The 25,141-nt window shown below is 36.3% G+C and overlaps 1 long non-coding RNA gene across 1 annotated transcript; it reads right to left on the bottom strand.

The window, feature by feature from the left end:
- Nucleotides 1–14,505: 14,505 nt before the first annotated feature.
- Nucleotides 14,506–23,342, bottom strand: LOC128554369 (uncharacterized). Its single transcript, XR_008369584.1, has 2 exons — nt 23,002–23,342; nt 14,506–21,344 (listed from the first exon to the last, which is right to left on the bottom strand). It is a non-coding gene; the product is annotated as an uncharacterized LOC128554369 (long non-coding RNA).
- Nucleotides 23,343–25,141: the final 1,799 nt, after the last annotated feature.

Raw genomic sequence — 25,141 nt, forward strand, 5'->3', positions numbered from 1 at the left:
TCTTTCATTGACCAATTTCTTTATCTGAAAACATACCAGTTTTAAAGACTTGCTTGAATTAGGGGTCAGCATTCTAGGGCACATTGATTCAAAACAATTGACAGAGGATTGAATTCATTAGCAAATTTTAACACCCCTTGTATAATAAAAAAATTCTTTGTTTGCAGTTCAAAATAAATAGTTTGTAATATGAATGTGTTTTTGATTAGCTCCTCTTTTGAAAATAAGAAAAAGACGAGAAGCAAGTGGGTCTCTATGGTCCAGATATATACCACAAGGTGTATACCCAATATTTAATTATGTCTCCCACACCACTGTATGGTGGGAGACTTGTGTGGTGGGAGACATATTGATTTACTCTTGTCTGTCTGTGTGTCCATCGGTTAGTCACATCTCTTGTCGACACTCTTGAGTCGAACATTCTTATCCGATCTCCACCAAACTTGAACAAAATGTGTTTGTCAATAAGTCCTCAGCTAAGTTTGATAACTAGCCAAATTGGCCTAAGCACTTCACAATTATGGCCCTTGAATTACCGATAGGCCGCTTACTGCAACACTTATCCGATAGGCCTCTTACTCCAAAACTATCAAAGGTATATTTTCTGTGAGTAAACAGTATATAAAGACGGACTTACTATTCAGATGATCAGGCAGTTGTGGGAGACGTGCTTTTCTCAAAAGCAGCTCTAGTGTATATCTTTATCATATTCCTGAATAAATCTGTATAAAATACAACTTGTATTCCATGGAAAATATGAACAGACGGAAAATAAAATCTGTATTGCTCATGGGACCAATCCACTTCCCTATCACATGCCTGTATTTGGGAAACTTTCACTACCCTGTAAATTATTTGCTTCAGAGGAGTTTATAGTTAGCTTGCGCACCTCGTGTGATCCAAGCCTGGCAAAATTCAAATCTGTGATGATTGAAAAAAGAAATTGTGTCTGAAATCCTTCCTCCACCTCTGATTCAGAGGTGGGGAAGTTGGCAGTTACTTGCAGAGAACAGGTTTGTACCGGTACAGAATCCAGGAACACCGGTAAAGTTAAATGTCTGCCGTTACATAACTGAAATACTGCTGAAAAATGGTGTTAAACCCAAAACAATACAAAAAAACTTTCCAGATGATGTTAATATGAAACAAGAGGGCCAAGATGGCCCTAGGTCGCTCTCCTGAGAAACACACTATAACAGTGCAAACATGTTTGACCTAGGGATTTCATGGAAACAAATATTCTGGCCAATTTTCATTAGAATTGGACCAAAAATGTGGTCTCTTGAGTTTAAACAGGTATTTTATTTGATAGGACCTAATGACCTAGTTTTTGAAGCCAGATGACCCATATTCAAATTTGACTTAGATTTCATCAAGGCAATCATTCTGACCAAATTTTATGAAGATCACTTGAAAATTACAGCTTCTATCGCACACACAGGGTTTTTCTTTGAGTTGACCTAGTGACCTACTTTTTGACCATAGATGACCCATATTCAAACTTGACCTAGATTAATTTCATCAAGGCAATCATACTGACAAAATTTCATGAAGATCAATTGAAAAATACAGCCTTTATCACATACACAAGGTTTTTCTTTGATTTGACCTAGTGACCTAGTTTTTGACCCCAGATGACCTATCATCTAACTTGACCTAGACTTTATCAATTGAATCATTCAGACCAAATTTCATGAAGATCAATTGAAAAATACAGCCTCTCTCACATACACAAGGTTTTTCTTTGATTTGACCTAGTGACCTAGTTTTTGACCTCAGATGACCAATATTCCAACCTGCCCTAGATTTTATCAAGGTTATCATTCTGACTAAAATTCATGAAGATCAATTGAAAAATACAGCCTCTATTGCATACACAAGGTTTTTCCTTGATTTGACCTAGTGACCTAGTTTTTGACCCCAGATGACCCATTTTCAAATTTGGCCTAGATTTTATCAAGGTCATCATTCTGACCAAATTTCATGAAGATCAGTTGAAAAATACAGCCTCTATCGCATACACAAGCTAAATGTTGACGGACTCCAGACGACAAACGCCGGACATCGAGCATTCAGAAAAACTCAGCTGATCGCTCAGGTGAGCTAAAAATTCCTTTACTTTCCATACAGCCTGCAAGGTGACCTGTATGCATGTATTTTTGCAATGGTTGGCTGTAACTTGCATCAGTCTAGCACCACAATCCTAAGTCTCATTCGTAGGACCCAACAATCTGTATACTTAATGACACTAGGTTCTCAAGGAATGTTTGTTGGGACCATTAAGCTTTGTTGAAAGTAAAACAATAGTATTCCCAACATGTATTTGTGCGGCTGTTGGCAAATTTAAGATACAGAATGGCAAGCTTCTTAAACATTTAACATCCAAACAATAACGAGATAAGATCAACTTGGCTATTGTAAAGGAGGTGGCTGTTGCTTGGAGGGAATATTTCCTTGAGAAATCATTCTGATGTTTTCATTTTAGTTCACAACACATCGGCCTTCTTAAAACAATGGAAGAAAATTTATCATTCTTAGCATTAGGGCATAATTTAGGCAAGTAGTAATGCAGACCACAGACCCACTACTTTGTGTTTTACCTGTATAATGACATTGTATATTACTGGTCCCAATAAGTTGAGCAGGGTTAAAAATTGAAACTTGTTTAGAAGTGGCTGTAAATTAGCTAGTTTGGTCAGATAATGATAGAAAATGACAATTTCAGTTCAATTTTGCAGGGAAAGTGTAGAATAACTATAAATATTTCAATTTCACTGCTTAGGGTGTATTTTTTTTCTAAAAATGCATATTAACAGCCTAAAAATTGCTAAAGGTGAGATTGGGTATATTTTACAGTAAAAGTGTGTGATTTGGGTGCAATTTAGAATAAACAAGAGCACAGCCTTGCGGATGCAGACTTGTCTGATTTTTTTGTCTCTGTATTATAATAGAAATATTATATATATACTGGTACAACTGGCAGTAACAACAACAACAATATGGCTAGGACGGACAACACCAAAACTATCATGCCTCCACCTTTAGCGGTGGATAAAAGGTGGTTTTCTTTTTTATAGCTCTGATGGCCACTAAAAGGAGTTAAATGATTTCCTATTTTCAGCTCTGAGGGAAAAAAAGAGACTGAGCACAAACCAAATCAACAAAACTGTGATAGGACCATAGACATAAATGCAACATACCACATTTTGGTGATGATTCCTGAAGCAGTTCATTTGAAGAGGTTGTTGGAAGGTTTTCTGTGACAACTTCTTGCTGCCTTGAGATGTAATAGAGGTCAAGCAAATCAGTTTGAAAAAAAAAAATGGTAAGAACAATCTAAGAAATTCAATGCTACAGACCAAGTCTGTTGAGGATCCATCAAATGGTTCATGTTGTTGGAAGGATTTTCAATCTTTTACTCTAGTGGCCCCTAAAATGGTCAAGCAGAACAAAATTGAGAGGTCCATGCAAGGACGACACTGACCATCTCTGGTGAAGAGCCATCGAGTGCATGAGAGGTATAATAGTTTGGTAAAATACTGGCAAGTATAGTTCAAAGAAACATGATGTTTAAATGTTAAACAATTTGGCTGATGGATCATGCACCTATACTTGTATGCTAATTAAAGCTCATGCGAGCTTTATAAAATAAAGTAAAATAAATAAAATAACAATAAAATTTCTAAACACTTCTAAAGTTTTATTCAGTAAATTAACAATCATACTTTCATGTATCAATTTTCATTAAAATGTGTAGAAAATGTAAATTATGGTGTAGTCTTGTACAAAAGGCATTCTCTTTATAAGCCACTAAGGCGTAAAAAAAATTGTTTCCAGTATCCCGACCTACCCTAAACTTTTGGCCTGACCCTAAAATGTTTTATGGCTTTGGAGAATATTTTTTTCAACTTTTTAACAAAAAGTTGCAAAACTGCACTTTTTATGCTTTAAACATGGCCAGTGATGTTAGAAATCAACTTACTGATGCTTTAAAGGCATAACCCCCTTATTTGTATTCATTTTTTGACATAAAAATAATTTCCGAAAAGTCTTGCTTAATAAATAAAATTTCAAAACAAGAGGGTCATGAAGGCCCTGTATCGCTCACCTGACCTACTGACCTAAAGACCATCAAGATTAACATTCTGACCAAGTTTCAATAAGATATGGTATCAATGTGGCCTCTAAAGTGTAAACTAGCTTTTCTTTTAATTTGACCTAGTGACCTATTTTTTGACCCGACATGACCCAGATTCAAACTGGACCTTGAAATCATCAAGATTACCATTCTGACCAAGTTTCATGAAGATACAGTCATAAAATTTATGTGGCTCCTACACTGTTAACAAGCTTTTCCTTCGGTTTGCCCTAGTGACCTAGTTTTTGACCCCACCTGACTCAGATTTGAATTTGACCTATAGATCATCAAGATTAACATTCTGACCTAGTTTCATTAAGATATTGTCATAAATGTGGCCTCTACAGTGTAAACTAGCTTTTCCTTTGATTTGATCTGATCTAGTTTTTGATCCTACATGACCCAGATTCAAACTGGACCTTGAGAATATCAAGATTACCATTTTGACCAAGTTTCATAAAGATTCAGTCATAAATGTGGCCTCTACAGTGTTAACAAGCTTTACCTTTGATTTGACTCGGTGACCTAGTTTTTGAGCTGACATGACCTAGGTTTGAACTTTACCTAAAGATTATCAAGATTAACAGTCATAAATGTGGCCTCTAGTGTTTACAAGCTTTTCCTTTGATTTGACCTAGTGACCTAGTTTTTGACCCCACCATACCCAGATTAGAACCTGACCTATACAGCCTCAAGACTAACATTCTGACCAAGTTTCATTAAGATATCGTCATAAATGGAGCCTCTACAGTGTAAACTAGCTTTTCCTTTGATTTGACCTGGTGACCTTGTTTTTGATCCTACATGACCCAGATTTAAACTGGACCTTGAGATCATCAAGATTAACATTCTGACCAAGTTTCATGAAGATACAGTCATGAATGTGGCCTCTACAGTGTTAACAAGCTTTTCCTTTGATATGACCTGGTGACCTAGTTTTTTGACCCCAGATGACCCAATATCGAACTAGTCCAAGATTTTACTGAGGGTTACATTCTGACCAAGTTTCATTAAGATTGGGCCAAAAATGTATCCTTTAGAGTGTTAACAAGCTTTTCCTTTGATATGACCTGGTGACCTAGTTTTTAAACCCAGATGACTCAATATCGAACTCGTCCAAGATTTTATTGAGGGTAACATTCTGACCAAGTTTCATTAAGATTGGGCCAAAATTGTGACCTCTAGAGTGTTAACAAGCTTTTCCTTTGATTTGACCTGGTGACCTAGTTTTTGACCCCAGATGACCCAATATCGAACTCGTCCAAGACTTCATTGAGGGTAACATTCTGACCAAGTTTCATTAAGATTGGCTCAAATTTGTGACCTCTAGAGTGTTAACAGTCAAATTGTTGACGACGACGATGACGACGGACACAGGGCGATCACAAAAGCTCACCTTTGAGCACTTCGTGCTCAGGTGAGCTAAAAAAAATATTCCAACATACCTACCCTAATTTTTTTTAGCATGTTACTGGAAACAAAGAATTTTTTTAGGCCTTATGTAAAAACAACTACAATGAAAAAACAAATTGTGTAATTGTTTACATGCATAAGACTTAAGATATGTGAAAAAGTACCACAGTCTATCTGGTCAAATAAACACCCCATAATATAAGGAGGATTATACTAATTTACTGTGTGAATTTCAGACATTTGAAAATATTATAGTTATGATGCATAATTTTCTATTACAGAACATCATATGAGCCAAGCCATGAGAAAACCAACATAGTAGGTTTGCCACCAGCATGGATCCAGACCAGCCTGCGCATCCACGTAGTCTGGTCAGGATCCATGCTGTTCGCTTTTAAAGCCTACTGCAATTAGAGAAACTGTTAGCGAACAGCATGGATCCTGACCAGACTGCGTGGATGCGCAGGCTGGTCTGGATCCATGCTGGTCACAAAGTCACTATGTTGTTTTTCTCATGGCACTGCTCATATACTGTAACATATGTAAAAACAAAAATGAACATACTGTGTTTTGTATCAAACTTTTCATTTGTCTTAACTTTTGTCCAGTCTCTTTAAAAAGTTTTCAATGATATTTATCTGAAGATCTTTATTTAATAGCTTTAGGTATTAGTTTTATCATCAAAGACTTTCAGGTTTTATATCTAATCAGATTGTTTATTGTTTGATAATTGCCAAAAGTGACATATTCTTTGCGAAGTCAAATACAAAGAAGGTATATAAACCTGACTTTCAAAAGAAAAAATATAGATACACCTTGTGTTAATAAGGTTACATTTACTTTGTGAACAAATGATCAACTCTGTGTTATTAATTTTAACGGAAACTTTGTGTTTTAAACTAATTAGTAACTTTGTGGAATTTAAGAAAAATTATAGTTGGAAATTTGTTAAAATATAACAAATAAAATTTTAGAAAACATTTAACAGGCTACTTCTGTATAATTTAATAAAAGGAACATAACTCCCACATTTTAAGACAAAAATTTTGTTCATAATAACATGTTTATCTAAATGCTGAGATAGCATTTTTGCATTTAACTGGAAAGCAAATTACCACATTAGCTGAATCTTACTTGTCTGTGGAATGGTTTCTGTCTGTTTTAAAAATATTGAGGCTAAAGCCATTCAACAAGAGCACCCTGAAGGCCCAGTATCGCTCATCTTACATCGTTCTTATACAATGTACCAGATATCCTAACACCTAATTAGGTGTTAAAATTGTTTTTCTTTGATCTGAGCCTGTGGCTTAATTAGATTTTGATCCCAGTTTTGAACTTGTCAGAGATTTTACTGAAGGAAACATTCTATCAAAAACTCTGACTTTACAATATTAACGGTAAAATAAATTAACGACACAAAACCACATATGATCAGAAAAGCAACAAAAACAAAAGCTCAACTTGAGCACTTTGGCTCCCTTTTAGCTAACATGAGCCCAACATGGACCTAAATCGCTTACCTGTGGTGGAGGACCATGACATTTAGACCGTGCTCCTGATCTAGTTTGGTAATAATCCCTTAAGCAGTTCATTAAAACAGATTAAAAGATTGTCTACCTTTTAAATTTGGCAACCCCTAAAAGCAGCCAAGCAGAACCATTTGAACAAATGTCAGAGAAGTTAGGTGAAGACCAATCACATCAAATACTTCAAGAGAGAAGATTTATAATCTAATTTTAGCTCTAGGGACCTCTCAAAGGGGCCAAAACAGACCAATTAGAAAATTTGAGAGATCAAATAAAGATGCTACTGAACATGTTACAGAATACATTTCGTCTTGATGCATTAAACAGTTCATGGAAAGACACTGTTAATCTTAATAATTTGTTAAAAGATTTCCTAGTTTTAGTTTTCACTGCCCCTAAAATGGGCCAAGCAAAATTATTTCAACAAAAAAGGTGACACAGATCTGATGTATGCTAGTAGACTAAGTAAGACTTGTGAAGATCCATCTATTGGTTCATGAGAAAATATATTTTAAAAATATTTTTCTAGTTCTTGTGACCCCTAAAAGTGACAAAATAGAACCCTTAGATGAAATCTGAGAGAACCAATGATGCTACATACCAAGCCTTATGAAGTAGTATATCAAAAGTTGTTTAATAGCTTCTTTTTATACGCCCGAAGGGACGTATTATGTTATGACGCTGGTGTCCGTCTGTCCGTCCGTCAGTCAGTCTGTCCGTTAGCAATTTCGTGTCCGCTCTGTAACTCTTGAACCCCTTGAAGGATTTCAAGGAAACTTTACACAAATGTTCACCACACCCAGACGATGTGCAGAGAACGCATGTTTTGGATGTCTCGCTTCAAGGTCAAGGTCACACTTAGGAGTCAAAGGTCATATCAGTTTGTTTCGTGTCTGCTCTGTAACTCTTGAACCCCTTGAAGGATTTCAAAGAAACTTGACACAAATGTTCACCACACCAAGACGACGTGCAGAGCGCATGTTCCGGATGACTTGCTTCAAGGTCAAGGTCACACTTAGGGGTCAAAAGTCATATCAGTTTGTTTCGTGTCTGCTCTGTAACTCTTGAACTGCTGGAAGGATTTCAAAGAAACTTGGCAGAAATGTTCACCACATTGCAACGATGTGCAGAGCGCATGTTCCGGATGACTCGCTTCAAGGTCAAGGTCACACTTAAGGGTCAAAGGTCATATATGACTTTGCTTTGTGTATATTGCTCTGCATTGCAGTGCTCTTGTTTTTATTTGGCAGATCTCTTTTTTTGTACTTACTTCCCTTTTATGTTACTATAAATAGCTTATTTTCAAACTTTTTTATTATTGGCTGTAGGGAAAAACCGAGACCACTTTTCTGTGGTACAACGTGGATGGTACCTCCAATTTTAAGGTGTATTTTTACATACCTGTACCTGATAATGATTTTTTTGTAGACTTTGAATGTTTTTTTTTGAAGTTTTCCATTTGCTGTTCCAGTCCTTTGGGGCTTCAACAGTCAAGTTCTTAAAATTTTGCTCCCATCCTATGATGTAAGCCTTCGGGCGTATATTGCCCCGCTTGGCGGCGCTCTTGTTATCTTTAACTTTGACAACACCCTGAACAAGAGGCCTAAATTGGCCTAAGTTCAACTGTTTAGACCTTATTTCTGAATAAGTTTGAGGACATCTATAATTTCTTTAAAAGTTAAAGGTTCATCTTTACCTCTAAATCATGCAGTTGATTTAAGGTTTTTCTATTTTCAGCTCTTGTAGCCCTTGAAATTAGGGCTGGGACGATTTCAAATTTTTGAAACAGGTTCATCTTTTGTATGAAATCGAACTGAACCGGTTAATCGGCCGCCATATTGAAAATGCTCTTTTCTTTCCTGACGACTACTTCCAGCAGCTGATTACATTAAGAACTTACGAACTTTAACCTTTGCGAACAATTTGATTATTAATAAATAAGTCATATTGTGGTGTATTTTATTTTCCACAAAACATGACGGGCGAATCCGAGACTATTGACTATGTTTAATGTGTTTTAGCGAAAATATACAGCAGATCTATGTGCTAGTCAAAGAAATGTATAATTTGTGATGTTTATTGTTTGAGAGGGATTAGCGGTTTTGCAAAATTGAAACCGGTTTCGCCTTGTAATCGAATCGGATCCGATTAACCGGGTAATTGTCTCAGTCCTACCTGAAATCAGTCATCAAACTTATTCAGAAATAAGGTCTAGAAATAAGGTGTGAGAGGTCGTACTTTGGATCCCTGACCGCGTCATACCAAAGACGTGAAAAATGGTACCATTAAAAGAGAGTAACTGGCCTCTTCTCTCATACCCTCGTGGCAATGGATTCCATCTGGAATGAGGTGTCGAGAGTGATTAATATAAGTTGTAGAACTTCCTTCACAATCGACCTAAAATAAATTATGTATAAACTAAATGAGTCAAGCATAACCATCTGAACAAACTTGAGAACCCTGAAAGGATACTACAGACAATGTTAGGTGTAATTCTGACCAGTAGTTTCAATGGAGAAGATATTTAAGTACGACTGTGGATGACCAATGCCCGACCATCTATATACTGATAGCTCATCCTGAACCTTCTGTCCACTGGCCATGCAGACTTAAATGAAAAACTTGAGTGGGGCTCAAACCCATGACACCAAGGTTGAGTGGCTGACACCTTGATGGAGTCTTAAAATTAAACAAGAGGACCATGATGGTCCTGAATCGCTCACCTCTTCCCACATGACCCAGTTTTGAGTATGACGTCGTTTTTTTTCTCTATTATTTGACATAGTGACCTAGTTTTTGAACTCATGTGACCCAGTTTTGAACTTGACCTAGATGTTACCAAGATAAAAATTCTGATTAGTTTTCATGAAGATCCATTGAAAAATATGGTCTCTAGAGAGGTCCCAAGGTTTTTCTATTATCTGACCTATTGACCTAGTTTTCGAAGGTACGTGACCCTGTTTTGAATTTTACCTAGATATCATCAAGGTGAACATTCTCACTAATTTTCATGAAGATCTCATGAAAAGTATGGCCTCTAGAGAGGTCACAAGGTTTTTCTATTTTTATACCTACTGGCCACGTGACCCAGTTTTGAAACTGACCTAGATATCATCAAGGTGAACATTCAGATCAATTTTCATAAAGATCCATTGAAAAATATGGCCTCTAGAGAGGTCAAAAGATTTTAATCATTTTAGACCTACTGACCTAGTTTCTGACCGCAGTTGACCCAGTTTCAAACTTGACCTAGATATCATCAAGATGAACATTCAGACCAACTTTCATACAGATCCCATGAAAAGTATGGCCTCTAGAGAGGTCACAAGGTTTTTTATTATTTGACCTAGTTTTTTAAGGCATGTGACCCAGTTTCAAACTTGACCTAGATATCATCAAGGTGAACATTCTGACCAATTTTTATAGACATCCATTCACAAGTATGGCCTCTAGAGAGGTCACAAGGTTTTTCTATTTTTAGACCTACTGACCTAGTTTTTGACCGCACATGACCCATTTTCGAACTTGACCTAGATATCATTATGATGAACATTCAGACCAACTTTTATACAGATCCCATGAAAAATATGGCCTCTAGAGAGGTCACAAGGTTTTTCTATTATTTGACCTACTGACCTAGTTTTTGACGGCACGTGACCCACTTTCGAACTTGACCTAGATATCATCAAGGTGAATTCTAACCAATTTTCATGAAGATCTCATGAAATATATGGCCTCTAGAGAGGTCACAAGGTTTTTCTATTTTTAGACCTACTGACCTAGTTTTTGACCACACATGACCCAGTTTCGAACTTGACCAAGATATCATCAACATGAACATTCAGACCAAATTTTATACAGATCCCATTAAAAATATGGCCTTTAGAGAGGTCACAAGGTTTTTCTATTATTTGACCTACTGACCTAGTTTTTGAAAGCACGTGACCCAGTTTCGAACTTGACCTAGATATCATCAAGGTGAACGTTCTGACCAATGTTCATGAAGATCTTATGAAACATATGGCCTACAGAGAGGTCACAAGGTTTTTCTATTTTTAGACATACTGACCTAGTTTTTGACGGCACATGACCCAGTTTCAAACTTGACCTAGATATCATCAAGGTAAACATTCTGACCAATTTTCATGAAGATCTTTTGAAATATATGGCCACTAGAAAGGTCACAAGGTTTTTCTTTTTTTAGACCTACTGACCTAGTTTTTGATGGCACATGACCCAGTTTCGAACTTGACCTAGATATCTTTAAGATGAACATTCAGACCAACTTTCATACAGATCTCATGAAAAATGTGGCCTCTAGAGAGGTCACAAGGTTTTTCTATTATTTGACCTACTGACCTAGTTTTTGAAGGCACGTGACCCACTTTCGAACTTGACCTATATATCATCAAGGTGAACGTTCTAATTTTCATGAAGATCTCATGAAATATATGGCCTCTAGAGAGGTCACAAGGTTTTTCTATTTTTAGACCTACTGACCTAGTTTTTGACCGCATGTGACCCAGTTTCGAACTTGACCAAGATATCATCAAGATGAACATTCAGACCAACTTTCATACAGATCTAATGAAAAATATGGCCTTTAGAGAGGTCACAAGGTTTTTCTATTATTTGACCTACTGATCTAGTTTTTGAAAGCACGTGACCCAGTTTCGAACTTGACCTAGATATCATCGCGGTGAACGTTCTGACCAATTTTCATGAAGATCTTATGAAATATATGGCCTCTAGAGAGGTCACAAGGTTTTTCTATTTTTAGACCTACTGACCTAGTTTTTGAGGGCACATGACCCAGTTTCGAACTTGACCTAGATATCATCAAGGTAAACATTCTGACCAATTTTCATGAATATCTTTTGAAATATATGGCCTCTAGAGAGGTCACAAGGTTTTTCTATTTTTAGACCTACTGACCTAGTTTTTGATGGCACGTGACCCAGTTTCGAACTTGACCTAGATATCATCAAGATGAACATTCTGACCAATTTTCATGAAGATCTCATGGAAAGTATGGCCTCTAAAGAGGTCACAAGGTTTTTCTATTTTTATACCTACTGGCCACGTGACCCAGTTTTGAAACTGACCTAGATATCATCAAGGTGAACATTCAGATCAATTTTCATAAAGATCCATTGAAAAATATGGCCTCTAGAGAGGTCAAAAGGTTTTTTAATCTTTTAGACCTACTGACCTAGTTTCTGAACGCAGTTGACCCAGTTTCAAACTTGACCTAGATATCATCAAGGTGAACATTCAGACCAATTTCATACAGATCTCATGAAAAGTATGGCCTCAGAGAGGTCACAAGGTTTTTTTATTATTTGACTACTGACCTAGTTTTTTAAGGCATGTGACCCAGTTTCAAACTTGACCTAGATATCATCAAGGTGAAACATTCTGACCAATTTTTATAGAATCCATTACAAGTATGGCCTCTAGAAAGGTCACAAGGTTTTTTCTTTTTTAGACCTACTGACCTAGTTTTTGACTCGCATATGACCCATTTTCGAACTTGACCTAGATATCTTTGATGAACATTCAGACCAATTTTATACAGATCTCATGAAAAATATGGCCTCTAGAGAGGTCACAAGGTTTTTCTATTATTTGACCTACTGACCTAGTTTTTAAAGCCACGTGACCCCACTTTCGAACTTGACCTATATATCATCAAGGTGAACGTTCTAATTTTCATGAAGATCTCATGAAATATATGGCCTCTAGAGAGGTCACAAGGTTTTTCTATTTTTAGACCTACTGCCCTAGTTTTTGACCGCATGTGACCCAGTTTCGAACTTGACCTAGATATCATCAAGATGAACATTCAGACCAACTTTCATACAGATCTAATGAAAAATATGGCCTTTAGAGAGGTCACAAGGTTTTTCTATTATTTGACCTACTGATCTAGTTTTTGAAAGCACGTGACCCAGTTTCGAACTTGACCTAGATATCATCGCGGTGAACGTTCTGACCAATTTTCATGAAGATCTTATGAAATATATGGCCTCTAGAGAGGTCACAAGGTTTTTCTATTTTTAGACCTACTGACCTAGTTTTTGAGGGCACATGACCCAGTTTCGAACTTGGACCTAGATATCATCAAGGTAAACATTCTGACCAATTTTCATGAATATTTTGAAATATATGGCCTCTAGAGAGTCACAAGGTTTTTCTATTTTTAGACCTACTGACCTAGTTTTTGATGGCACGTGACACCAGTTTCGAACTTGACCTAGATATCATCAAGATGAACATTCTGACCAATTTTAAATGAAGATCTCAGGAAAGTATGGCCCTAAAGAGGTCACAAGGTTTTTTTCTATTTTATACCTACTGGCCACGTGACCCAGTTTTGAAACTGACCTAGATATCATCAAGGTGAACATTCAGATCAATTTTCATAAAGATCCATTGAAAAATATGGCCTCTAGAGAGGTCAAAAGGTTTTAATCATTTTAGACCTACTGACCTAGTTTCTGACCGCAGTTGACCCAGTTTCAAACTTGACCTAGATATCATCAAGATGAACATTCAGACCAACTTTCATACAGATCCCATGAAAAGTATGGCCTCTAGAGAGGTCACAAGGTTTTTTATTATTTGACCTACTGACCTAGTTTTTTAAGGCATGTGACCCAGTTTCAAACTTGACCTAGATATCATCAAGGTGAACATTCTGACCAATTTTTATAGACATCCATTCACAAGTATGGCCTCTAGAGAGGTCACAAGGTTTTTCTATTTTTAGACCTACTGACCTAGTTTTTGACCGCATATGACCCATTTTCGAACTTGACCTAGATATCATTATGATGAACATTCAGACCAATTTTTATACAGATCCCATGAAAAATATGGCCTCTAGAGAGGTCACAAGGTTTTTCTATTATTTGACCTACTGACCTAGTTTTTGAGCCACGTGACCCACTTTCGAACTTGACCTAGATATTATCAAGGTGAACATTCTAACCAATTTTCATGAAGATCTCATGAAATATATGGCCTCTAGAGAGGTCACAAGGTTTTTCTATTTTTAGACCTACTGACCTAGTTTTTGACCACACATGACCCAGTTTCGAACTTGACCAAGATATCATCAACGTGAACATTCAGACCAAATTTTATACAGATCCCATTAAAAATATGGCCTTTAGAGAGGTCACAAGGTTTTTCTATTATTTGACCTACTGACCTAGTTTTTGAAAGCACGTGACCCAGTTTCGAACTTGACCTAGATATCATCAAGGTGAACGTTCTGACCAATGTTCATGAAGATCTTATGAAACATATGGCCTATAGAGAGGTCACAAGGTTTTTCTATTTTTAGACATACTGACCTAGTTTTTGACGGCACATGACCCAGTTTCGAACTTGGCCTAGATATCATCAAGGTTAACATTCTGACCAATTTTCATGAAGATCTTTTGAAATATATGGCCTCTAGAGAGGTCACAAGGTTTTTCTATTTTTAGACCTACTGACCTAGTTTTTGATGGCACGTGACCCAGTTTCGAACTTGACCTAGATATCATCAAGATGAACATTCAGACCAACTTTCATAAAGATCCCATGAAAAATGTGACCTCTAGAGTGGTCACAAGCAAAAGTTTACGGACGCACGCACGGACGGACGGACGGACGACGCGCGATCACAAAAGCTCACCTTGTCACTTTGTGACAGGTGAGCTAAAAAATAACAATTCATAAAGATAATGTGAATGAAGTCCCATTCATTTGAAATCTCTTTGAAAGTGGTTCTCACAACACATCCTATATTATTTGAGAAAGTTTGCCTGTTATAAAACTTAATTGTCCAAGATGTTTTTGTTCGGATGAACTAGAAAGAGCCTTAATTAATAGTGGAGTGGACTTACAGTGCTTTCCTTAGTGTAGGTTATATAATAGTTTAAAAATGTTAAGAATTTTCTAAATCCTGAATATAATGAATTGATGTAAAACATTTAGCTAAAATATCATATTGTCATCTTTCAGTTTATTCTGCTGTCACAATTATTTTTATCTTTCACCATAATGATTCATACAGTAGAGACTCAATATCAGGAAAATTCTATCTCAAAGTTTTGACTGTTTCTACTAAGGCAACATACTGTGCCTTCAGATGTGACGAGGGAAACTTGACCTCCAACCACTTTGATTTCTATGTGTTGAACCTTTGATATGATGAAGAAAATATTTGTTACCTATATACAAAAGATATGTAGTAAAGATGTGACATAAACCACAGTTAAAGCCATGATAACATGAACAAAATCACTTAGTACTCTCACAGAGTATATATAATGTTACATTATTAATGTATATTCAAGAACATGCAAAGGTGGCTTTATAAAAAGCAATTAATTTAATGAGAAACACCTACACCAAGTACCATTCTGATAACAACTTTTCGTTATCTCAAAGTAAAGCGCTTGGTCCCTTGGTAGTCGAGAGTTTTAGCTGTATATAACTTCAGCTGCTTCCAGCTCACTTCACAATTCAATCAATAAAATATAAAACTAATCAATACAATAAACAATGAAACTGAAAATAAAATACAAGTAACAAATTCATGGCAAAGACAAGAATAACAAAATGTAACACTCAAGTTCCTAACATCTCTATACCTAAATGAAGGATTACAGTTTTCATTGTACAGCAAAATGCTGTGATAAATACTTATTCAATTACAGCAATAAAACCTGGATATGGACAATAAAATCTGTAAAAAGTATAGCATGCAATCAAGCAGAATAACAGCAGACTTGGTTTGATTATGTTCATAAAAGGTAATGAAATGTGCAACACCTCTCACGTCCCCTAGCACCACATTAGTGGACTCCATGATCCCCAAGGACCAGAAAATATAACAACACAGTCAGTGAATCAAAGTCAAGACAACTGACAACACAAAACATTTCTAACTCAAGTTCAAGGACCTCCAAAATATACACAAACTACTTATAAATGTTAATATCACAGAATTGTTTCACTAAAATTACACAATAATATGCAAAATCATGTTTGCACAATAAGACATATGGACTGTTTTCAAAATAATGAAGCAAAAGTGTGACATGGGGGTTGAATATTCAAATCTATTTCCTATGGTGGTCACCTATTCTATAAGATAGCAAATACTTCTTTTTTCAAGGAAATAACTTGCATTGAGAAATAAAAAGATATTTCAAAAGTTCTGTGAAAATCAGTGTAATATTCTTCATTATTAGTTTTCTGTTCATAAAAAGACTATCAAAAAAAAAATGTGCATTCCACAAAATAAATACAAAACTGAAAATTTTCACAATAAAAACATGAAAATTCAACAGCATGTAATGCTTTAAATATAAAATAAGTGGCTTTGAACATAACTAACACAGTATAATCACTTAGTTTACATGCAGTTCTTATTCAAACAAGAGGGTCATGATAACCCTGAATCGCTCACCTGAGTAATATGAGCCACATGTTTCAAATGGCAAACTGACACTAAAATGTTATAAAGTAGGTCAGTAGGTCATATTCATGGTCACTGAAAATCAGTTTTAAGATTGGTGTGCAAAACTGTACATGTCATCCAAATTTCAAGGCTGTATCTCAAAAAACATGAAAGTAGGTCAGCAGGTCAAATTCACAGTCAAGTGACTCCTAATCGCTTAGGGTCATAAGGTAATTATAATTAAACAGTCAAGGAAATATGATCTGATAATTTTTGAAGTATTTATTCCTATATAACTCATTATATTAACAAGTGACCCCCAGGACGGGGCCTCTTTTCACCCCAGGGGCATAATTTGAACAACATCGTTAGATATCCACTAGGTAATGTTACATACCAAATATCAAAGGCCTATGCCTTGAAGTTTCAGAAAAGAAAAATTTTTTTTTTCCCCTATATAAGTCTATGTTAAATTTGGGATACCCAGGGCAGGGCCTCTTTTCACCCCAGAGGCATAATTTGAACAATTTTGGAAGAGGACCACAAGGCAATGCTTCATACTAAATGTATCAAAGGCCTAGGTGTTGTGGTTTCAGACAAGAAGATTTTCAAAGTTTTTTTCCTATACAAGTCTATGTAAAACTTGGGACCCCCGGGGCAGGGCCTCTTTTCACCACTGAGGCACGATTTGAACAATTTTCATAGAGGACCATTAGATAATGTCACAGGTCAAATATCAAGGCTCTAACCTTGCGGTTTTGGACAAGAAAATTTTTTAAGCTTTGCAACCAGAGTTCTGCATGGAATTCAATTCTTTGAATAATTTTGAAAGGGAACCACCCAAGGATCATTCCTGTGAAGTTTGGTGTAATTCTGCCCAGTGGTTTTCAAGAAGATTTTTTTAGAAAATGTTGACAGACACACGACGGACGACTGACGACACATGATGGACATTGAGCGGTCACAAAAGCTCACTATGAGCCAAAGGCTCCAGTGAGCTAAAAATGACAAAATGCCATGAATGGTAAAATGGAACAGTAAAATTCATAAATACTTTAAAATGTTACTGAGAAGGTACACTTATAACAAATCACAGCAAAAATCAGTCACAGGTATTGTAAAGAGTTATCCGACTTGAAAACGGCATTATTTGGGGAAAATGCCATTTTCAAGGGCAGATAACTCTTTTTCAATTCTGGGGACCTATTTATTTCATATTTTTGTTTCTTAGGTAATTGTCCTTCAATATCCCACATTTGAAGAAATTCTATTATTGGGAGAAATTTCGCCCATCTCTAGCGTATGCCTTTAAAACATCCTTTTTTCTGAATTAGTTGATTTATTATGACACCACTAAAATGTCACTAAAAAGACAAAACTGAGGAGCAAGTGATTTGAAGTCACTGACCTTAACCACTCGGCCAAGGAGGCCCCGTGTCAATAAAAAGGATTATTGGGACCCCCCCCCCCCCCCCTCCCCCTAAAAATATATTAAAAGCACGGACATCGGGACATACTGTGTGCTTTTGAATAGCTCCTATTACCCAAATCACTCAAATGTGACATTCAGGAACAATTTTCATTTTATAAACACTACATTACTCTTTCACAAATGTACTTCTAAATGGTCACTTCACAGTTTATAAAACAAACCTGTGCAATTGGCTGTACTTCATATATACAAATACAACATAAACAGAACATTATGACACATAAAATTTATGTTCTATACTTTAATATAACTATTAACTTAATCTGAATACATGATAACAAGTTAGAAAGAGTCTTTGATAGAAACATATGAATAACAAGCTAGTCATTTTAAACAAGTGGGTCATTGACCCTAAAGTGCTCACCTGTGTATACGGTTTCAAGTGTGTTTGTATAACTAATTAGATTTCTCCTATATCATATACTGTGAAATCATTAATTTTTGTGGGGAGCTAATTTTCGTGGATTTCGTGGTTGAGTCAATCAACAAAATTTAATCTCAACGAACAAGTAAAATTCCCATTGAATCAATGTTCAAAAATTGAAATCCACAAATTCATATCCCCACGAAATTGCTGTTTTGACCAAAACCACGAAATTTCATGCCCACGAAATTAATTGATTTTACAGTACATGCCACACACATTTTTGAACCTAGGGCAATAGTTTGAACAATTACGATAGACTGTACCACTTTGACAGCACACGCCAAATATCAAGACTAGCTCTAGCTATTATTGATTCACAGATGAAGGTTTTGAAAGTTTCTTATAATTATATAAACCTATAGGTAGTACATGTCACGATCACACACAGGGGCATGGTCATTTTCAACCTTAGAGCAATAATTTGGACAAGTAAGGTAGAGAGTCAAACTCTTCTATACCACATGCCAAACTAGAAGATGTTTTTTTCACATAAACATATGTCTCCCCCTATGTATACCTTTAGCTCTGGCGGCCCTTTGTGCAGCGAAGCGGAATGTGTCAGTGATATACACAACTAGCCTTTGGTACTGATCAGTCCTGTGAAGTTTTGGCTAAATCCAGCCAGCATTTTGACCTGTGAAAGCCGGACAATATTTTTCTATTTTTAGCTCTGGTGGCCATTTTGTGCAGCAAAGCAGAATGTGCAGGCAATATTCACAACTAGGCTTGGTACTGATCACTCCTGTGAAGTTTTGTAGAAGTCCTGGTGAGCCAGCAGTTTGACCCATGAAAGCCAGACAATATTTTTCTATATTGAGCTCTGGCGGCCATTTTGTGCAGCAAAGCAAAACATGCCAGCGATAGGCACAACTAGGCTTGGTACTGATCCCTTCTGTAATGTTTCATCTAAATCCAGCCAGCAGTCTGACTTGTGAAATGCCGGACAAGATTTTTCTATTTTGAGCTCTGGCGGCCATTTTGTGCAGCAAAGCGGAACATGCCAGCAATATGCACAACTAGGCTTGGTACTGATCACTCCTATAAATGTAGGGAGTGAGGGGGGGAACATAATTATCAAAGCTCGATCTGGAGAAAAAGGTTTTTGAAGTCTGATAGCTGAAAATCTATTTTTAACCAAAAAGACCAATGAACTGTAACCATTTGAATAACTTTGAAAGAGGGCTAAAATTTCATCAAATCCATTCAGTGGTTTTGGAAGAGATGTTGTTTAAAGAAATTGTTGATGTAAAGTGACCACGCCCTCTGGCGACCATGTGTTTTGACAAAACAGAAACATTTGAACAATATTTGAAAAGGTCACACATGGACAATTTGTGTGAAATTATTTTAAAATCAGGCTAACACTTTTATACTATAATATTTTCTAAGTCTCCACTATATACATGTAGGGAAATAGGACCCCGCCCCTGGCAGCCACATTTTTTGACATCAAAATAATTTGAACAATCTTGGTAGAGGGTCAAACAAGAACCATCTGTGTGAAATTATTTTAAAATTAGGCTAGCAGTTTCACTCAAGATTTTTAAAGTTTTCATTATATACATATAGTGAAAAGTGATCATGCCCTCTGGCAGCCATGTTTTTTGAAAGATCAAAACAGTTTGAACAATCTTGGTAGAGGGTCACACAAGGACCATTGTGTAAAATTATAAAAATCGGGTCAGCAGTTTCACACAAGATTTTTAAAATTTCCACTATATACATATACGGAAAAGTGACCATGACACCGGGTGGCCAATTTTTTGATAAATTTGTATAATTTGAACAATCTTAGTAGAGAGTGACATAAGGACCATTTGTGTGAAATTATTTCAAAACTGAACCATCGCTTTAGGAGATGATGTTTGAAGAGTTTTCTATTTTTAGCTCTTGTGGCCCCTTTGGTAGAGAACCTTCCAAGGAACATCCAAGTCAAGTTTTATCAAAATCCATTCAGTGGTTTTTGGGGAGATGTCGTTTAAACTCAATTGTTGATGACGGACGGATGACGGACACAGTGTAATCACAATAGCACTTTGTGCTCAAGTGAGCTAAAAATAAAACACATCTTTGACCTTTACTCAGTGGAAGCTGCATTCAATATATGATGCTACCATAACTATCATATAATGTGTGAAAAATACTTTCTGTAAATCAGTAATTTTATGGACACTTTTATGCAAAGTTATGTAATAATTGGTCATAGGTTTAAAACATACAGAACAGCCCAGAAATACTGAATCCTTGACCTGGAACTGACTTGGCTGACAGCTGCATTATGTACAGTTTTGTTTTGCATCTTATTATGCAATGCATGTGTGCCAAAAGATGACAGACATACCTGCCAAAAACAATAGTCTCTCCAGAAATTCGCAGGACAATTATTATTTAATCCCTACTGACATTATTTGATAATTATAGTAAAGAATTATATGAACAGGGTATGACTTAATACAGAAAATATTCAAACAGATCAGTGAAGGTTTAGTTGTGTACAAATGTGTAATTACTACAGAAAGATAACATTATGGCACTATGTCTTGTAATTTTTTGGACTTTATCTTACATTATTGTAATAAAAAAAGTTTAAATGGTATGAGGCCAGTATGTACTAAGGGCATTTTCAATGCTCTATTTCAATCACTAAAACTGATTTGAATTAGATCTGGTTACATGCATAATATGTACATAATGTATTCTAGAATTTATTGGATATATTTATCTACATATCACAGAAAGTAATCACACTTGAAAGTTAGGTATGAATGCACCATATATCACCGAACTTGCAGTCAAATATACAGTTATTTGATATCTTTTTCCGTAACACCTTTAGCAGCCAGTTCCTCTGTGACCCTGTCAAGATAAAAAGGATCTGGATAGCAAACCTGCAAAATAAAAATACTCAATTCTTATCAATTATCTGATCTATGGCAGCATCCTGGTGCCAGCAAAGAGATTTCAATAAGGCTTACATACAACTTACCATCTCCTATGTAGAACTTAATATCTCCTGTGTAGGACTTTGTATCTCATATGTAGGACGTAGGACTTAGTATCTCCTATGTAGGAGTATGTCCCACATAGGAGGTAGTAAGTCCAATGTAGGAGGTACTAATTCGTCCTACGTAAGAAATACCAAGTCCTACATAGGAGATACTAAGTCCTATGTAGGAGATACTAGGTCCTACGTAGGAGATAGTATGTAAATTAATTAATATAATCTCCTGGAGATCTAACATGATCTTAAGATTTGACCTAATGATCTAACTTTTGAAGTCAGATGATGATCCATTTTCAAAATAGTCTAAAACTTCATCAAGACTAGAGCTATCACTGAAGGTGATGAATGTACCCTACCACAATGTTGCAATTTGACGTACACAAGATTGCATAATTATGCGAACTGTATGAATATAGTATAGTAACAAGTAATGAAGTCCCATAACTCAGTTTAAATCGCACTGTCTGCATGTGCGTGTAAAACCTTGTCTGGGCTGTAACGCTGCCATCCATGAAAGGATTTTGAAATAACTTGGCAAAAATGTTAACCATAATGAGATGACATGTCATGGGCAAGACCCAGACCCCTAGCTCCAAGGTCAAGGTCACACTTAGAAGTCAAAGGGTGACAGTGTCTGTTTTGTATCCGGTTCATAACTCTGCCATTCATCAAGGGATTTTAAAATAACTTGGCATAAATATTTACCATAAAGAGACGATGTGTCATGTGCAAGACCCAGATCCCTAGCTCCAAGGTCAAGGTCACACTTAAAAGTCAAAGGTTTACATGGTCTGTTTCTTGTTTGGCCCATAACTCTGACATTTATCAAGGGATTTGAAATGTTAACCATATTGAGGTGTGTCACGTTTATGACAGGGGTTGCTCAAGTCAAGGTCAAGGTAACAAAATGATTCATACCTAAACTGTTCCGGCATATTTTTTTTAGACAACTGTAGCATTCTTGGGCATGCTCCGGGGGCATTTGTAACTTATAGTGACAGCTCTTGTTTCTGAAAGAATCTAACATGCACCATGCACAACTAGGGTTACTACTGATCACTTGTGTTAAGTTTCATTACATTGTGTGCATTGGTTCAGGAGATTAGGGGCACACAAGATTGCATATGCAGACTCTTTTTTTTTTCTGAAAGAACCTAACATGCACCATGTCTAACTACTGTTGTTACTGATTACTTGTTGAAGTTTCATTAAATTGTGTCAAGGGGTTGAGGACAGTTGGTGTGCACAAGATTGTGATTAGGACAGACAGACAAGACAGACGGATGCATGGACGGACAGATCAACAACCTGAATCCAGTATATTGTTTGGGTAGGTGGTGGTGGGGGAGTGGGGGGCGGAAGTGGTGGGGGGGGGGGTACAATTAACATTCTGACAAAGTTTCATTACAGATCCATCAAGAATGCGACTTCTAGATTGTTGACAAACCAGTTGTGGATGCCAGACAATGGACACTGACTCATCCGCCTCTGCTTTGGTTCAGGTGAGCTAATAACTGGAGATAATCCATATAACTGTTTACCTCATCAGACTAGCAAATTGTTGCTCCTAAAGATGTAGTCTTATCTGTACCGGAACTGACTTCTTCAGCAATTCTTACTTCCATCACATATTTGTCAAAAACAGTTTTTAGTACATCAAAGGACTCAACATCCTTGCATACTACAGATACTTCAAAAGGGCGTGGATCTCTGGTTAATCTCTCTTTGCAAAATCTTATGTAGGCATTCAGAACACATCCAGCACACATCTTTGTTTCCTCTTGACTTTTCTCTGTTGAGCAAAATGTATTCTATAATTTAGAGACTGGTTTTCACAAGTATTTGACAAGATAATCACTTACCCCTGAATATTGTGTTCAAGCAGGACTTGTATCATTGAATTTTTATCTGAGAAAAAATAATGCAGCTGACTAACAAACCTACAGACCAAGTAATGTGCAGCAATGCTAGATCGCTCACCTGAGTTACATTGCATGTCTGAACTGTTTTTGTAGATGATTACACAAAGAAAATGTCTGTAAAATGATTCTGAGATAGTGCAAGTGTTTTTTGACAAGAATATTTCACAAGGTTTACTAAATAAATACTGGTGGCATATGTAAAGTGTGTTTGTCTGTGGTGGGAGTGAGGTTAAGGGAATGAGGACAGGATACTAAGAGATGATATCCTTTGCGGACTTGTAACTTAGTCATTATTGATTATTTTTAAAATACGTATTTGAATGTTGTGGGCATGTTGGCAAAAGTTAGGACTCTTCATCCGGTAACGTACACAACCGTATTTATTATGTCTATCGACGTTCATATTGTTGCTAAAACACAACAAGAATGACACTATTTGCTTGAACATGAATACACAATAGAATGATTCACATACATGTTTTATAATACTGCCTACTTTATTTATACTATATAATTTTAATAAATAATACATGGATTGCCTGTAGTGTATATAAGTGGGTTCTATGTTAACAGTTTTGCAATACCTGAAAGAGCACTGTATCGTTGAAGAACGTATGTTTGAATCTTACCTGAACGTATATATGGCTATTTTATATGCTTTTGTATGGTAAATGAAGTCACTATAATGAAAATCTGCTCTTGAGCTGAAGAAACAGCTACAACCGAGAAAAACGTATTTGGGTTCATTTTAACGTTGCTAAACGTATGTTTATTTCAAAATATGTCAAAATTCATGGTCCTGTTTTAAAACCTCAAAAAAGGCACCCGTCTTATAATGTAACGGGCAATCGCTGTAAAGATTGGCCCATTTTTGAGACAACAAAATTTTTACTGGTTTCAGTATGCTACAGGCAATCCCTGTAAAGATTGGCCAGGTGCGCAAAGGATATCATACAATAAGATTTATTAAGTTTCTTATACATATTAATAGGGATAAGTGACCAACCCCCTTGGCAGGTCATAATTTTTGACAAAACAAAATGATTTGTAAAATCTTTGTAAACGGTTACCCAAGAAGCATTTGTGTAAAATCATTGTACAATTGGGCCAGGAGTTTCTGACAAAAACATCTTCAAAGTTTAAGACTATATATATATATATATATATATATATATATATATATATATATATATATATATGCCCCTTGTGGCCATGTTTTGTTGTTGTTGACAAATTCAAATAATTGGAACAAACTAGGAAGAAGGTCACATAAGGACTGTTTATGTAAAATTATTTCAAAAGCGGGCTTACAGTTTCATACAATTTTTTTTTTAAATTTCCAGTTTATACAAAATAGGAACTAGAAATGTGTCCATGGGACACAGTTGCCCCCACTATATGACAAAGGTCACAAATTTTTTTCTAGGTCAGGGACCATAACTCCTACAATACTGAATGAATCCGGATGCGAAACCCCAGGTGCACAACTGCACATGCTGACCAACATTCCTGTAAACTTTGGTTACTCTAGGTCAAATAATTTTGGAGCTACGCGCGACACAACATTAAAATGACCAATTTTTAACTAAGTCAGGGGCCATAACTCCTACATGACTGAATGAATCTGGACACGAAACCCCAGGTGCACAAATGCACATGCTGACCAACATTCCTGTAAACTTTGGTGACTCTAGGTCAAATACCTTTGGAGCTACGTGTGACACAACATTAAAATGACCGATTTTTAACTAAGTAAGGG

This window comes from Mercenaria mercenaria, unplaced genomic scaffold (assembly GCF_021730395.1).
Source record: "Mercenaria mercenaria strain notata unplaced genomic scaffold, MADL_Memer_1 contig_4978, whole genome shotgun sequence".
In the NCBI taxonomy this organism is placed as follows: domain Eukaryota; kingdom Metazoa; phylum Mollusca; class Bivalvia; order Venerida; family Veneridae; genus Mercenaria; species Mercenaria mercenaria.